The sequence below is a fragment of the Neophocaena asiaeorientalis genome, unplaced genomic scaffold (genome assembly GCF_003031525.2).
Source record: "Neophocaena asiaeorientalis asiaeorientalis breed wild unplaced genomic scaffold, Neophocaena_asiaeorientalis_V1.1 scaffold280, whole genome shotgun sequence".
Classification (NCBI taxonomy): Eukaryota; Metazoa; Chordata; class Mammalia; order Artiodactyla; family Phocoenidae; genus Neophocaena; species Neophocaena asiaeorientalis.
Window position 1 is genome coordinate 4,726,243 of NW_020185321.1, and position 14,348 is coordinate 4,740,590.

Here is a 14,348-nt window from a genome sequence, read left to right on the forward strand (position 1 = left end):
TGGCAGCTTGAAGACATATGAGATGTGGGCCTCCATTTATCCTCTTGTTCTGGGCCCACAATTCAGGGACAAATGGACACCGGGCCCAGCCGGTATTAGTCTATGCTCTAGCTGGCAATGGGGTGAAGTGGTGAAGCGCGTGGTGCTGGACCTGGAGGCCTGGGTTTGAATCCCACTGTGCATTTGCTAGTGACCTTGGCTTTACATTTCTGTGGTTTGGTTGCTTCATCTGTAAAATGGGGGACCATGGTACTGTGAACACTTCTGTGGCCAGACGTGTGGGTTTTCCACTCCAGGCAGTTCTCTACAATTTAGTTCCATTCTGACCCTCTCTACCTGGGTCAGCATCAGACCCCACAGGCTAAAGGGTTCAATCTCCCAAGACCATCCCCACTTCAGATGCCAAGCCCAAGTAGTGGGTCCCCATGTTACCTACACTTCTGTCTGATCTGGCTACAAATCAGGGGTTACCACGACCCTCTCCTCTGTTTTGATAATTTGCTATAATGACCCGCAGAACTCAGGGAAACACTTACATTTACTGGTTTATTATAAAGGTTCTTACAAAGGATACAGATGGAGAGGTGGAGAGGTACATAGGGCGGGGTCTGTGAAAGGGTCCCGAACAGGGGAGCTTCCGTCCCCGTGGAATTGGGATGTGTCATCCTGCCAGTATGTGGTTGTGTTCCCCAATCTGAAGCTTCCCAAACCCCATAGTTGAAGTATTTTTATGGAGGCTTCATCACATAGGCGTGATCAATCATTGACTCAATCCCTACCCCCCTCTCCTCTCCCCAGAGGAAGCGGGGGTGGGACAGAAAGTTCCAGGCTTCTAATCATAGCAACAAGCTTCTAATCTTGGCTTGATTTTTCGAGGGACCGGCCCCCATCCAGAAGCCCACCAAGCATTGCCTCATTACAACAAAAGACACTCCTATCACCCAGGAAATTCCAAGGGATTTAGGAACTCTGTGCACCCAGGAACAAGGGTCAAGGACCAAATAGCAAAACAAAAGATGCTCCCTGCACCCCTATCGCTCAGGAAGTATAAGGGTTTTAGGAGCTGTGTGCCAGAAACTGGGGGCAGAGACAACATATATATTTCTTAATATGTCACAGGGGCCTACCTGTATGTGAAGATGAAAAGGTATAAATTGCCTAGGACAAGGCATTTAGTAAGGGCATAAAGTGTTTGATAAATAAATCAAACATATAACTGCAAAGGCAAACCAGCTTCCTAGCCATGCTCCGCTCCCCACCGCAGAGTAAAGATACAATCTTGAAAAATCTTAAGTCAGGTCACAAGGGTCCTATCTCAAAGCCTCCCCATGGCTCTGTCTTACTCGGAGTAAAGCTGTGGCCCATTTGACCCCACAAAACTGGCCTCTGTGACCTCTCTGCCCTCATCTCCTCTAACTCACCCCCTTAATCACTCTGCTCCAGCCATACCAACCTCTCTGCTTCTCCTCCAACAGCCAGCCAGGCTCCCGCCTCAGGGCCTTTGCACTGGCTCTTCCCTTGGCCTGAAACACTCTTCCTGGAGAGGCTCACATATAGCTGATGCACTCTCATTCTCTCAAATGTCACCTCCTCTGAGAAGCCCTCCCTGACCACCCCCATGAAAGAGCCATCCCTCCCAGTCTCTCTCTATTATAATCTCCCATTTTCTTTCCTTCAAAGTAATGCATCAGTATCTTAAATCATCTTTTCTTTTTTAAAAAATATATTTATTTATTTTATTTTTGGCTGCATCGGGTTTCAGTTGCGGCACGCGGGATCTTTCATTGCGGCGCGTGGGCTCTTTGCGGTGGCGTGTGGGCTTCTCTCTAGTTGTGGTGCCTGGGCTCCAGAGTGCATGAGCTCAGTAGTTGCGTCACGTGGGCTTTGTTGCCCCGAGGCATGTGGGATCTTAGTTTCCCGACCAGGGATCAAACCTTTGTTCCCTGCATTGGAAGGCAGATGCTTAAACACTGAACCACCAGGGAAGTCCTTAAATCATCTTTCCTATTGATCACTTCTTTGTTTCCTGTCTGTCTTCCTCTTGACAGAATAGGAGTTCTCCAAGGGCAGGGACTTAGTTTATTTTGTTGAAACCTAGACAAAAGTCCCTGGGAGGAAGATAATAAACCAGTACATAAGTAAACTTCTAGTATGTCAGAAGGTAATACAGTTTGTTCTGTAGAAAAATTAAGCAGGAAAGGAGACAAGAGCATGCATTGGGGTGTTACGCTTTAAGACGGAGGGCAGGGAAGCATTGGGGCAGAGACCTGAAGGAGATGAGGGAGGGAGTCAGATAGACACAGGAGGGAAGGGTAACCAGGCAGAGGGAACAGCCAGTGTAAAGGTCCAGAGGTTGGAATGGTGCCTGGTGTGTAGCTAGAGCAGGGTGAGCAAGGGGGCGAGTGAGAGGAGATGAGGACAGAGGAGTGACAGAGGCTGGTTCTGTAGGGTGGCACAGGCCACAGGTGGGAGTTTAGATTTTATCTGAGTGTACTAGACACCCACGGGAGGGGTTGGGGCAAGGGAGGGACAGGATCTGATTTGTGGTTTTAAAGGATTCAATGGATGCTGCGTGGAGAGCGGATCACAGGGCGGGGGGCAGGAGCAGGGGGTCCCCAGAGGGACTGGTATCTGGGCAGGTCTGCCTGACACAAACTGGGTGCCTGTGTTCCATGTGAAGGGGTCCCAGCCCTGGCTGGGGACACTCTCCGGGCCTTCTCCACGTCCTCGGCCATCACAGTCAGGCGGCCCCTGGCCTCTCTGTGGCCTTTCACGTGCTGTCTGGGTGACAGCGCCTGAGAACTACACTGGCAACCTCTGTGGCCTGGCTGGGGACTTTCACACGGATACTCAGCGTGGCTTCCGTGGCTCCAACAGCACGTGGCTCTCTGATGCCCACGGCTCTGCCACAGGCCTGCCACCCTCTGTTGCCGCAAGACACAGACCTGACAAGGCAGCCCTATTCCAGGCCTTCTGCAGATGGCTGGGGCCCGGACAGGCCCTATAGGGCCTGCAGTAAGGACATGGAGCCTCGGATCCACTTGGAGAACTGCCACAGGGGCATCGCGGGAGACTTTGTGTGCCATTCTGGGGAGCTATGCCCAGGAATGCCAGCGACGAGGCCTCCCCGTGCAGCCCTGGAGACACCTGATGGCCTGTGATGAGTGGGTGTTGCCAGGGGACGGTCCTTCTCAGCCTTTTCTCACCAGCTGGCCCAATACCACCTCCAGGAAGTCCTCCTAGGTCAGTGCCACTCAAGTAAAGTCACTGCACACCCTGCTGGATAACTGGCCCTGTGAGGACTCTCCCTCTTTAAAATGCTTCATTAAAAATGATAGCTGGGGGGGACTTCCCTGGCGGTCCAGTGGTTAAGACTCCACGTTCCCAATGCAGGGGGCATGGGTTTGATCCCTGGTCGGGGAACTAAGATCCCGCAAGCGGTGCAGCACAGCCAACAATAACAACAAAAAATGACAGCCGACACTGAGTGACATCGAATCAGCCAGGATAGTCTAGGTTCCGCTGCAGTAACCAACCAACCTGACATTTCCATTCCCAAACATGACCAAGGGTTAGTCTCTCTCTTACAAATTCCACAGTATTGTCCAGGACGTGATTCAAATTCATTTCCAGCCCGTGATGCCACGCCGGTAACATGTGCACCCCCTGCTCTTCGATCCTCACCTTGGAAGTCATAGCACTTTGGCCAGAACTCGTCGTGGTCCCACTCACCTGCAAGGGCGGTGCTGGGATGCGGAAGCACGTGGGCATTCAGTGGCCGTAAGTGACTCTACCATATGCATTAGCTCATTCGGTCCCCATAACACCCTGCCGAGGGAAGGGCTATTATTACCTCTGTTTTATGGATGAGGAAACTGAGGCACAGGGAGGTTCCATAACTTGGGCAAGGTCACTCAGAGAGTCAGCAAGATGTATGCTGCTTTGATTCCAGCTGCCCTTAGGAGGAAGTGCACGCCTTTGGCTGAGCACCTGAGCCCTCACGTGGACTGACCTGCCCACTCTTCTGACCCGTCTGCTGCCCTTCACCTCTCTTTACATTTCCTGATGTGTGTCTACACCCTCCAGGTGGTTTCTTGCTGCTTCTTCAGGGCTCAGAAACACAAACGCCAGTGGAGCCTGGCAGGCAAATGTCTGACGCAGATGTAATAATGAGGGGAGACTGCTGTATAGCACAGGGAACTCTACTCAGGGCTCTGTGGTGACCTAAATGGGAAGAAAATCCAAAAAAGAGGGGATATAGGTATACATATCGCTGATTCGCTTCTCTATACAGCAGAAACTAACACAACACTGTAAAGCAACTATACCCCAATTTAAAAAAACATAATGACGGAGGCCAGGCAAATGTGGGAGTATGTCCTTCCTATGGGGTTGGCGCTGCTCTCCCCAGATGATTCTTGCTAAGTGGGAGTCCAGGCTCAGTGGAACCCAATAGCCTTCAAATCCCAGCTCTGACACTCAGTAGTCGTATGACCTTGGGCAAGTCACTTAACCCCTCTTGGCCTCAGTTTCCTTATCTATGAAAGGGGGTGATGAAAGTCCCTGTCTCCTGGGGTTGCTGTGAGGTGTAAACAAGATGCTATATGAAAAGCAAGCTCCTGGTATCTGCTCAGTTATGGGTAGTTCTTTTCATCAATGAGATGATAATGACCTTGCGTGGTTTGTGGCTAACTCAGTTTTCTTCAGTGAATTCAGGAAGAAGATATTAATAAGTATAAAATATAATACAGGGGCTTCCCTGGTGGCGCAGTGGTTGAGAGTCCGCCTGCCGATGCAGGGGACACAGGTTCGTGCCCCGGTCCAGGAAGATCCCACGTGCCGCGGAGCGGCTGCGCCCTGAGCCATGGCCGCTGAGCCTGCGCGTCTGGAGCCTGTGCTCTGCAACGGGAGAGGCCACAACAGTGAGAGGCCCGCGTACCGCAAAAAAAAAAATATATATATAATACACTGAGGAAGCATCGAGCAGAGCCCGGTGTAGAGTAAGTGTTCAGGAAATGTTATCTCAGACCATCCTCACCACTACCATCATCTCCAACATCACCATCGCCACGATCACCCCCATCATCATCACTCTCACGTTACCTCCTGATGATACCCACCTTCCCCCTGCTCTTATGACCTGCCCTTGGCCCCCTCAACCCTCCCTCTGCTCCCTCGGTCCTCTTCTGGTTGGATACCTTCCAGAAGAGCAATGCTTGGCTCGTTATTAACTCTCATCTGTCTTCCTCCAGAGCCGGTCTGCCCTCCCCACAGCCACTACAAGCTCTGCGGCTCCTCGTGTCCCAGCTCCTGCGCTGAGCCCACCCTGCCCGACATCTGCCCAGCAGGAGGGCTGCCGGTGTGACACAGGCACTGACTGCGTGCCCCCCCCCCATCCAGCGTGGCTTCTCCATGGGGGGCGGGTACCACCTGGGGAGCAGTGAGAGCGGTACGGACACTGCTGCGCATCTTCCACCAACGCCGTGCACTGCTCCCCCTCCTCCTGCGGGTCTGGGCAGGAGTGTGGGACCCTGAGGGGCATTTTGGGGTGCCGCCCGCCCTCCCCAGGCACCTGCCAGGCCTCTGGGCACTCACACCTTCAACGGGAGGACCGCTGAGTTCCCAGGCATTTGTGCTTCCATCTTTGCAAAGTCTTGTGGCTTCTCCAGCTTGTTGTCCTTTTCCAAGGTGGAGGCTGGGAGGGGGGACAGGTCCATTTCAAAGCCGTCTATCCAAGCGAATGGGACCCAGGTTTGTTTACAGAGAGACAGAGAGCATTGATCTGGCCAAGGTAAGCACTCGTTGACCCCTGGAGATGCTTGAGCTGACTGAAGCTAAAAGAAATGATTTGGCTGAAACTAAGTAAAAATCATGTGACATATCCTAGTGAAAGTGTAGTAATTCTGGGTCCACAGAATTTTTCTGTATACTGGCTTGGTTGTTCTTGTTTACAAATAACAGGAAACCTTATTAAAACTAACTCAAGTCAAAATTTTAGAGTGTATAACTGAAAATTCCAGAGGGAGAGCTGGCATGACTTGATCAGGGAGCAGACCGTATTTCTCAGCCTTTCTCTTGGTTTGTGGTCCTCCATGGTGTTAGCTTTGTCCTCAGGCAGGCTTTTCTGGCGGTGGCAAAATGACCTCACCTTCCAAGCCTCCAATGTGCTTTCTCCACTGTGCGAAGCAAAACCCAAATCTTTTCTTCCCTCAACTACTAAACCAAAATTCCTGTGTTTCACTTTGATTGGACCCCACTTAGCCAATCGCTGTGGCTCAGGGATTATCTTAAGCCTATCTGGTCCTAGCCTCAGGAGCTGTACATAGGAGAGATCCCTCCAACCCTCACAGCTGCTCATTGTAGGGAGAAGGATACAATGGGAGCCCACTCCAGTGGACTCATATTCCCAAACCAGTATTTCTTGTTGCAACAATCTTCAAGGAATGTAAATGCCCTGGAAAACATCCCTTCTGAGACCTGAGACTTTTGTCTGAAACCCACAGGGGTGGATGTGTTTTCCATGCCTGAGGGCCCCTCCTACAAGAGTTCCATTGTTGGCTGTTGGAAAACACACAGCTGTGCCCCTCCCACCCCACCCCCTTCCAGGAAGGGAACCAGCTTTCAGAATTAGTCATGCTGTCAGCATCCCACACAACAACCCCATTGAATCCAAAGGGCAGCCCTACAGGGTGACTATTATTCTTATCCCCATTGTATAAATGGGGAAACTGAGGCCCAGGGAAGAAGACTTGGTAGCCCAAGGTCCCACAGTGAGAAAGAGGTGGAGCTAGGATTTGAACCTAGGTTTTCTGCCTCTGAGATCCTTCACACTCCACTTGTGGGTTTGGGTGCCCCCAAAGTGTGACCCACTTAAGGAAAGGGGAGGGGGGGTAACTGATTCTTCTGTTATGGGGCCTGGGACATAGTAACTCGCAGGAATGGTTTTCATTCATTCACACAACACGTATTTCCTGAGCACCTACTATGTGCCAGACTTTGTGCTGGGGATACAGAGGACTGTGTTCCATTGAACAGCCAAGGAAGGTCCCTCCCTCCCAAAGCTGACATTACAGGACGTGGGAAGGAGAATAAATATAACCAATAAGCATATAATCGCACAGCATGTCAGGAGGTGATATATGCTAGCGCTACAGAAAAAAGTAGAGAACAGGGTGGGGCGAGGTGGTTCCAGACTGAAGATGTGGTTTTTTGTTTTTCTTTAATTTAATTTATTTTATTCTTAGCTGCATTGGGTCTTTGCTGCTGCACGCAGGCTTCTCTCTAGTTGCGGCGAGCGGGGGCCACCACCACCCCCGTTGCGGTGTGTGGGCTTCTCACTGTGGTGGCCTCTCCTGTTGCAGAGCATGGGCTCTAGGCACACAGGCTCAGTAGTTGCATCTCACGGGCTTAGTTGCTCTGCAGCACGTGGGATCCTCCCAGACCAGGACTTGAACCCGTGTCCCCTGCATTGGCAGGCAGATGCCCAACCACTGCGCCACCAGGGAAGCCCCTGAAGATGTGGTTTTAAATCAAGTAGCCAAGGAAAGCCTCATCAAGAAGGTGCTATTTGAGCAAAAGTCCTGAAAAAAGAAGATGAGGGAGGGACCCATGTGACATCTGTGAGAAGGGTGAACTCGGTAGAGGGAACGGCAAGTGCAAAGGTCCTGGGGCTGGAAAGGCACCTAGTGGGTTGGAGGAACAGCAGGGGGGCCAGTGTGTCTACAGCTGAGTAAGTGAGTGAGTGAGGGGTTGATGGGGAGGAGAAGTGATGGGGGACCAGGTAGGGGAGTGATTTACAGGTTGCCGGTCATGGTGAGGACCTTGGCTTTTACCAGGAGTGAGATGCAGCCAGAGGAGGGCCCTGATCTGACTCAGGGGTTCACAGGCTCCCTCTGGCTGTGTGTGGGAAGCTGACTGTAAGGGGTGGGATGGGAGCAGAGAGACCAGGGAGGAGGCTGTGTGATGGTCCAGGAGGGAGAGGATGGAGGCTGGGCCAGGGTGGGGGCAGTGGCAGGGGAGGAGTGGTTGGTTCTGACAATATTCTCTGGTGTCTCATTCCCTCTTCTGACCAGCTGTCTGTTCTTGGGACCCACAAAATTATGCGGGGCCCTTGATCCTACACACTCACAGGGTGTGGAGCCAGACAACCTGCCTTGGAATCCCAACTTTAACCCTTAAATAACTGTGTGTCTTGTGGGGAGGTGACTGAGCTCCTCTGTGCCACCGTTTCCTCCACTGGGAGAACAATGCCTGCCTAGCAAGTGGTAAGTCCCACAGCCCCACATGCTGCAGGATTGTTAGTTGACAATAGAGAGAGGCAGTTAGCAATAGGAGGTAATGACTCAGGGATGTACAGGGGTGGGCAGTTGGCTCTCAGCAATGCTTTCTTGGATGCCAAGGTGCAGGGGGAAGGGAGATGGGAGACTGAGATGTCAGGGGCCCTGGCTGCCTGAGGGCTGCCTGGTCAGTGCCTCTGCACGGCAGTGGTTGCCAGCCGAGCTCTTAGAACTGCAGACTCATCTCCCTGCCTCTGCAGCCAAGCAGGAGCCTGCCAGCCCTAGCATCAGCCTCAGAGCCTCAGGGTGCCCCCACCAGGCCAGGGCTAGGCAGCCAGAAGTGGGTAAGGCACCCACGGCTAGCGGGAGGGGCAGAGTGGGTACCAAGGGGTCAGGGACTGAGCCGAGAGAAGGAAAAGGAAGACTGTGTGTGTGTGTGTGTGTGTGTGTGTGTGTGTGTGTGTGTGTGTGTAAAAACACAGGCTTTTATCTGAAAGGGAGAAAATGAATATATATATTTATTTATAAATAATATTTAATTATTGTATAGTATATACATAAATACATGATATCCAAAGTTCAATTAAATTCTGTTTATTTAACATTTAGGTTACCCAGTTCTGAATTTATTTTTCCTCTGTTGTTTTTGATCTTGTGTTTTATTATTTTTGTGTAAATGTTAATTTAAAAAATGTGATTGATTCGCCCCAACTTTTATTTTGATTTTTTTTTTTTTAACTACAGAAAAGTTACATAAACAGTACGGTGAACCCAAATACCCTTCACAGAGATTCACCAATTCTTAATAGTTTGCCTCATTTGCTTTACCTCTCTATGTCTCTACCTATATTCATAATTTTTTCTGAGTTCTTGCATCTCAGAAGTGTTCTCCTGCCCCTTCTATGTGCAGGGATTTTACAAGGCTTGGTCTTTTCTGATGCTAGTTGCCAAAGACTTTCAGGAGGGAGTCTCAAAATATCACCAGGTTTTTCTGTAATCACGCCTTTTCCGCTTACCTCGGGCAGACTCGGGATGACAGTCCTGGTGATTTTTCCTGCCTGAACCGCGTCATGATACATCCCCCAGGGATGAGTCCCTCAGGATGTGTGTGTCCAGGGTCTGTGCTGTAATGGTGGCCACATAGGCAGAGGGTGGGTCTCGGATGGGAGGTGACAGGAGCAGGCCTGGGGCCAGAGCAACTGTGGGTCTCCCTCTGCCTCTCTGTCTCCCTCCCTCCCTTGAAGCTTCCTATCAGGGGAAGATGGGGCCTGGGTCACCCCGGGGAGACAGACCTGCCCCTCCAACAACTAATGCCAAGGGGGAATGTGGCCCAGTTAGGCCAGATCTTCCACGAGAAGCTGAACATACAGCTTGTTATGTTGAAATATCCCGAGTTTAAATGTTGGCAACTGTGAATTTTTGCAACGCTCTCTGAACTCAAGCAAACATGTACAATCGTTGGGTTGGCCCGGGGGCCGCCAGTTTGAGATCCTTGTCTCCGGGACTGAGACAGGCTGGGAGGAGGCTACAGGGCTCCCCATCATACCCCCAAATCCTCTCTCTTGCTTCCCTATAATTCCAACTCACACCCAGGATTCCTAGCCATCAGCCCAAGCCCCCATCCCCAGTGATGAGGAAACTGGTCCAGGACTGTCAGCAAATGTGGTCCCCCTTGCCCACCTGCCCCCATTAGCAGCTCTGCCCTCACCACCCCCACCTCACTCCAGCAAGGCCTCTGTGATGGTGAGCGGGGGCATAAGAGCTGCTTTCTCTTATTATTTAAGAAATACTTGAGGAGCACCATTACGTTACTGCCAGGTGTTGTTCTATATATAATTCAGATGAAAATTTGGGGGAGGACCTGACATGATAATCAAAAAAGCAAAGAGGAGTTTCCTGGAATATGCTTTGAAGATAGATAAGTCAGAAGGGAACAGAAAGGGAGACGGTGGATGTGATTTTAAATAGGGTGATCAGGGAAGGCCACGTCTTCAGCCAGGACTTGAAGAAGGTAAGGGAATGAGCCCTTCCGTACTGACATGTGGGAGAAGAATCCCAGACAGAGGGAACAGCTGTTGCAAAGGCCCTGAGGCAGAAACATGCCTGGAGGGGAGGAGGGGTAGCGGGGGGAGGGGGGACATGGTGGTACCTGAACCTCCCCCCTGCCCCACCCCTAGCTTTCCTAGTGCCTAAGATGGAGACTCATATAGGTGGCCATAGGGCCAGATCCAACCTTGGACACATTTCATCTGGTCCACAAAGTGTTCGGGAAATTAAAAGTCAGTTACCAGCATTTAAAAATCAGGAGATTTCATCATAGAAATCAACCTTTCCAGCTTCTCTTGGTGGGTGATGACATTGAGCGGTACAGAGTGCGGATCTCAAGGGGCCTGTTAACCTTAAGTCGCCTCGTGTGGCACCTGGAAGCCAGGCAGACAGCGACATGCCCACAGCCGCGCCCCCAAAGTGTCAAGACAGGACCTGCCAGCTCCCTCTTTTTTCCCACAGGTGCTGAATTCTGAGGCCACAGGGAGCGGCCCCACGGAGCCGCAGGCGGCCTCATTTGTCTGCCCATGGGTATCTCTGTCCCCGTCTTGCCCAGGAAGCAGGAGCTTGGACCATCACTGTGATCACACCTTCCCAGCCCCCCAGCCCAGCCTCTCAGCCTCTACCTGGGAAGGTGAGGCCCCAGCCCCACCAGGACCCCTCTCATGGGTCGGGGTGCTTCCAGCTCCCACACCCCAGGCTGCCCCATTTAGGGCCTATGAATTTGCCAGGATCCTGAAGAAATACAGCCTTAAGAGAAGAGCAATAAAATGACCGAGCCCTGACTAGCAAAAGCAAATGGCAAAAGCCCAATTAATAAAACTTTGAACTGGTGACTACAAAACACCCCACAGCCTTGGTTTTATACTTGAATTCGGCATTCCTGAAAACTTGGTGATGTTCAGAGACTATCTGTAGGTTTGGTTTTTCTCATTTCACAGGAATTCCTAGGATACTGAGAAATCACAGCTAATCTCTGCTTCAGCAAATGATTTCGGGCTTCCCTGGTGGCGCAGTGATTAAGAATCCGCCTGCCAGTGCAGGGAACACGGGTTCGAGCCCTGGTCCGGGAAGATCCCACATGCTGCGGAGCAGCTAAGGCCGTGCGCCACAACTACTGAGACTGTGTTCTAGAGTCCGCAAGCCACAACTACTGAGCCCGTGAGCCACAACTACTGAAGCCCACGCGCCTAGAGCCCATGCTCCGCAACAAGAGAAGCCACCATAATGAGAAGCCCGTGCACCGCAACGAAAAGTAGCTCCCGCTCGCCGCAACTAGAGAAAGCCTGCGTGCAGCAACAAAGACCCAACGCAGCCATAAATAAATAAATTAATTAATTAAAAAAAAACCCCAAACAAAAAACAGATAAAAAACTCCAAATGATTTCAAAAGCAAAATGAAGGGGAAACATTCCAAAAGGCTTTATTATCTATATAACATGATAATATATAACACATATATTTGTATATAAACATAAACACACAACACATAGACATATATAAATAAGTGGACACATGTTGAATATGACTGAAGTCAAGCGGGCCTAGAAGACTCATCCCAAAAGAGATTCAACCCCCAATAGGATGCAAGCGGTTGCATGCACTCCACTCCCTGCAGACCTTCCCCAGGGTCTCAGGGTTCACACCTGTCCCCATCCACACAGGAGTCTGAAGTCCTGCCCTAAACCCCAGCCCCTGCCCAACACCCGCACATTCTGTTCCACCCTGGGTTAGGTATAGGCTTATAAACATCCAAACGCAAGACCATATGATTAAAACTTCAGGGAATGAAGTTTGCAGAAGGCTCTAATTGGTGGTCCCCCCAGGCTGAAACCAGCCCTTAGATTTGTTTCGTTTGACCTGCATAATTTTTTAAAAATCTGAGCCTTTTTTTGTGTTTTGGTCGCACCATGCGGCTTATGGGATCTTAATTCCCAGCCAGGTATTGAACCTCGGCCACAGCAGTAAAAGTGCCGAGTCCTAAACACTGGACCACCAGGGTATTATTCCCTGAGCCAACTTTTAATACTGGGAACTCTACATAAAGGTTCAGGTTCCTGACATCTTTTGAAAGTATAGAAGCAATTGGCTAGAACTGTGTAGAGGTTATCCTTGAAATTCTTTTAATTAAACTTTTTTTCAAAGTAGTACACTTGCAGGATTTAAAATTCAGAAGCTAGAAGAAGGTGCATGAGCTTAAGTGAGTCTCCCTTCCCAGCCATCTCCCAGCCTCTCGGTCTTCCTCTTCAGAAGCAGCCATGGATGCCAATCTCCAAAAATATTTCATTCATTTATAAGTATGTGAATATACATTATTTTCCCCCTTACAAATGGTAGCATGTGTCTCTACATCTTGCTTTTTTTCCCATAGCAAGATGTCTGGGAGGTACTTCTGTATCTGTCCACATGAGCTTGAGCCAGTGATTTTTGTGGCTGCCCTTTATTCATTTAAATTTATTTTATTTTATTTTTATTTTTGGCTGCACTGGGTCTTCGTTGCTGTGCGCGGGCTTTCTCTAGTTGCAGAGAGCGGGGGCTACTCTTCGTTGCGGTGCGTGGGCTTCTTATTGTGGTGGCTTCTTTTGTTGCAGAGCACGGGCTCTAGGTGCACGGGCTTCAGTAGTTGTGGCATGCAGGCTCAGTAGTTGCAGCTCGCGGGCTCTAGAGCTGAGGCTCAGTAGTTGTGGCGTATGGGCTTAGTTGCTCGGCGGCATGTGAGATCTTGCTGGACCAGGGCTCGAACCCGAGTCCCCTGCATTGGCAGGCGGATTCTTAACCACTGCGCCACCAGGGAAGTCCTAGCGGCTGCCCTATAGACAGGACGATAGTTCTGTTTGCCCAGCTGCCACCGTACCTTATAGTCTCATGCCTGTCCTGCTTCACTCATTCATGATTCTTGCCTGGCCCCACTGGCATCTGAGTGTGCAGACTCCGGCACAGGTGAGGGATGGAGCATCCCTCCTAGCCACCGAGCACTCGCCCCTTCTCTGTCTCGGACGCATGCAGTTCCTGGACTTCCCAGCAGAGGGAGACACCACCCCACCCCCAAGACCACCAGAAGGGTCTTCAAAGGAACATTGCAATCTTGAAATGTCTGGGCAAGAGATGTTATCTGACCCGACACAAAGACCCCCTTAGCTGGACTGGGATCCGCCCCCACCATGCCTCCCCTTCTCTGTTTCTATCTCCCTCTGAACCTCCTGCTTCGACTGAACCCCACCCTGACTGAGCCCCACTCTTTGCAGGGACTGGCCCCTCCTTGGTGGGAGTTGTAGGGAGACCCTGTCCTAGTCTAGGGCCTGGGATTGAGAAATTGCCCAAGGGGCCCACATAAAGAAAGCGTGTAGCTGGGCGGGCGTTCCTTGCCCCACCCTTCCCCCTCCCTGCTGAGAAGTGGGGAGGGGTCCTTTCTCCCTGCCCCCAGCAGAGCCTTGACCTCAAAACCCCCTCTCCTTGTCCTGCACTCCACACTGCCCATGGTACCCTCTCCCTGGCCTGGCTCCTGCACCCTCCTCCCCACCCCCGCAATGGTGTTGGGGGTCGCCTGGAGTCCAGCTGGTGGCCAGTGCAGAGCCACCCTAGGAAGGCCCTGCCCCTCCCCGTGACCCCAATCCTCCGCCAGCCACTCAAAGGCGCCTTGTTCTCCATCCAGCCCCCAGACAAAAGTCCCTCTGTCTAAAAAGGCGGAATTGGGGGGAGGGGGCACCCCAACGGGGAACAAGTGGGGACCTGCACAGACCCCAGCTGGAAGGAATGCCATGAGGAGGAGGGACAAGAGAGGGAGGAGGGAGGGGAAGGGAGCCTTGCATGGTGCAATGGCCTTATTCGGGGTGAGAGGCAGCCCCTGTCCCAACACCCACTGCGGAGACATCTGGCTCCCAGCACCCCTGGGAAGAACCCAGGCTGGGAAGGTCTGCCTGGTGCTGGGAACCAGGTCCCAATCTCCCTAGGCCATGATGGGCACGATGGGGAAGAGGTCACGGTCTACGGCCCAACAGCTCACCGCCCCCTTACACACCCCCTCCC